General features: G+C 37.8%; 1 long non-coding RNA gene across 1 annotated transcript; it reads left to right on the top strand.

Annotated features, from left to right (window-relative positions):
* The first annotated feature begins 370 nt into the window (after window positions 1–370).
* Window positions 371–1596, top strand: LOC149140534 (uncharacterized). The gene is made up of 2 exons (XR_016264924.1): window positions 371–572; window positions 792–1596. It is a non-coding gene; the product is annotated as an uncharacterized LOC149140534 (long non-coding RNA).
* The last annotated feature ends 1663 nt before the right edge of the window (window positions 1597–3259 follow it).

The raw sequence follows: 3259 nt of genomic DNA, 5'->3' as shown, positions 1-3259 counted from the left end.
CCTCCAGGCATGGAGTATAGTAATCGTTCGCGACGAACATAGCATTAGTTGACCTGCTTTTAGTCCCCGGTCATCAACTATATACCAAGTTTTGTAAAGACATATTGATAAATCATGTTATTTGGCCTCTTCCCGAGGACCTAAGGTAATCCAAGCTAAAGCATATGTTATATATTTTGTGTTCGCTTCATATTTTCAAACTGGTAAAAATACTAATCTAATGCTAGCATTAGTCCACAGCACTAAATGCTAGCTCCGATATTTTGGATTTCCATGGTTGGATTTCCATGGTATATCACCGCCTATACCCCTATACGCCTACCTGCCACAACTTCCAGGTGCCCAAGTGCCATCTCTTATGTTCCAGGTGCCATCTCCTATGTTCTGCATGTAACCAGGTGTAATGTTATTCCAAATCTTATTAGAGGACTAGCAGCACTGGAAACTCGCCATACAAGTAATCCTGTGGGCTGGAAGCTGATTTTCCATTGCAGGCTTCGGATCCTGTATCTTTGTTGGCCGTTTTGTTGCAGAGGCATTCTGAGACTCTGAATCTGGTTTCTAGAAACATGGTACGTTTCTCCATCCTCCGAGGCTCCCATTATCTCCCATGGAGAGATTATCTCTATTTTGTCCTTCTCTGTAAGTTTACGTTCTTCTGATTCCTTCATCTCCCATGGAGAGATTATCTCTATTTTGTCCTTCTCTGTAAGTTTACGTTCTTCTGATTCCTTCTCTCCAGCGTCGTGATTTTCTGATTTTCCCTCTTTTGACGGATTCTCTGACTGCAGATCTGTGTCTACTCTAACATGGTTTCCACTAATAAGCCCTTCACCTGTAAATGTTTTAGTATGTCAGTTCTCGAATCAGCAAATGGTTGTTGCAGACTAGAAGTTTGAAAATTACTCATTAAAATATAATTTAAAAACAGAAAAAAGGCAAAAAAAAATGAACTGGAAAAGTTTACAATGGAGGCATGATTCAGGGGTTTCACTTAAATAGGCATGCATTGCCGAAGGAAAATGCCTGTTAATGCATATAGGGTTCACGATTCAGGGGTTTCACTTAAATAGGCATGCATTGCAGAAGGAAAATCTCTGTTAATGCATATAGAGTTCACAGAAAGCGTTTCCAAAGAAGGAAAAACAAAATTGGAAAGGTAACTTTAATGCTTTAAAGTTTTGACACTGTATTTGGATCACTAAGAATCTAAGATCAGATGTCGATAGACAAATAAATGTTCTTCAGAAGAAAAGCAAAGATAAATGAATTCCAACAAGCAAAAGCAAGAAAAGGACTCACCTTCAGATTCTTCATAATCTTTGCTGATAAAACAAAGTACATTTTCTGGCTTTGATGGAGTTGGGAGTTTCTTGGCAAAGTTATTGGCCTTGCAAACCAGAGCAACGAATTCCTCTAGTATTGATATCGCTGGTTTGCAACGAATTCCTCTAGTATTGGTATCGCTGCGGCAGTAGTATTGGTATTGTTGCGGCAGAAGGAAATGGTCGCTTCAGATTCTCTTGGATGCTGGTTGTTCTTAAAAACCTGTTGGAAGATATGCAACCCATCCCTCAATATTCACACCCGCTCTAACCTCGATTGTGGATAACTTCACCTGTATTGATTTCTTTGTGGCAGCAATCAGCAAACCTCCGGATCACAAGTTCATGGAGTGATCGAAAAAGAAATCATAATGGAGGATCTCATTCAAAAATAAAAACTGATTTCTTCTACAAAGAGCTTGCTCTTTAGATATAAAGAGTTGATCAATTGTTATTTGTTACTGTTTATACCTTCTGTGCAGTTCCATTATAAATTTCGAGCATGAAGTTTATGGAACTAGACCATAGATTCTGGTAGTCTGAAACGAAGAAACAGTTTTGGCTTCTTTTCGAATTAATGATTCTAGTTCGTTTACTGCTATCTACTTTTTCTGCCGACAAGTGGGTGGCATGCAGTTAGGGTGACATGCAATCACTGCATGAATATCATGCATGCGTTTAAACGCATGGCCAGTGTGCACCTCGAAAATGCAAATATTTTGTTTATTTTTTAATATGCCATCTATCCCTCTCGCTAAGGAATCTCCACCTTGCACCGCAAGAATCTTATGTAACATGCTGTCCTTTCGTGTTTAAAATAGGCTTTTGAGGGTCTTTCTTTTAGAAGTTTTTTTTATGGCACCGAATACGTTTATGATGACATACATTAAATTGGCATACATTAAATTTCTACAAGATCAGGTTCCCGTACAAATTCTTTACATTGTTTATTTAACACGAAGCGTGGATTATCATAAAATATTATGTTTAGAGAAATTATTTGCGACATAAATTATAGTTTTTCCAACTTTTACAATAAAGGCCATCTAAATAGTTTAGTTGCTAGGCTTAAGCTCCATTTCGTGCCAGGCATTTTCTCATTCTGACGTTACAAAGGACAATTAAACCAAAACATTGATCATTTGTTTCAAATTTATTTGGGGAATTGGTGAATTAGGATTTGTTGAATTATCACTCATTTATTTCAGTATATAGTATTTATGGCACCAAATACGTTTTCTTGCGCATTTAAGCCCTGTCAATGTGTTTTCTTTCTTGGGTGTTTATCTGTCTATTTGTGTGCGTTTGTCAGTGATAGAAGAGGATGAATCTGGATCATCTCCAGCGGCAAACAATTCCATAAACAACTCCAGAAACAACTCCAGAAATACAGTGCGGAAACTTTGCCAAAAATCTTTAAACTTTGCATTCATACCTTCTAAGGAGAGTATATAACAGTTTGCAGCATTTGTTTTCCTGTTGCAACTTACATTTTATACATGGACTGCAGAGTTTACTGTGCTAGAGTAGATCAAATTATAACATTCTAATCTGCTGAAAATTTTTGTTTATCTTCTTTCATTTAATATTGCAGTTAGAATATCATAACTTGCTAAGGGCATCATGTTATAATCGTCTTTACAGAATTGGAATCAGTTAGTGTTTCTTAGGATCATAGCGTCAGGTAGTAACAGTATTCATACCAGAATTTAGCTATAAAAACTGATTTCAAATTAGGCCCATAACATATGGGTTCGCCATCAGATGCACGAAGTGGATGAAAGGCATCACCTGGTTCAAACAAAGATACACCGACTGGAGCTCCCATCAAGGGCGCCTCTGGTCCTGCTACTGACTGCGGCCACGTAAAAAGTGCCTCGAGTCCTCATTTTTCTGGAATCTCAGGACTCTTTCCTTCACAAATTTTCCCTCCT

The sequence above is a fragment of the Pinus tabuliformis genome, chromosome X (assembly GCF_031772625.1).
Source record: "Pinus tabuliformis cultivar Carrire ecotype Pingquan chromosome X, CPIR1, whole genome shotgun sequence".
Taxonomy (NCBI): domain Eukaryota; kingdom Viridiplantae; phylum Streptophyta; class Pinopsida; order Pinales; family Pinaceae; genus Pinus; species Pinus tabuliformis.
This window is presented reverse-complemented; position numbering and strand designations above follow the sequence as displayed.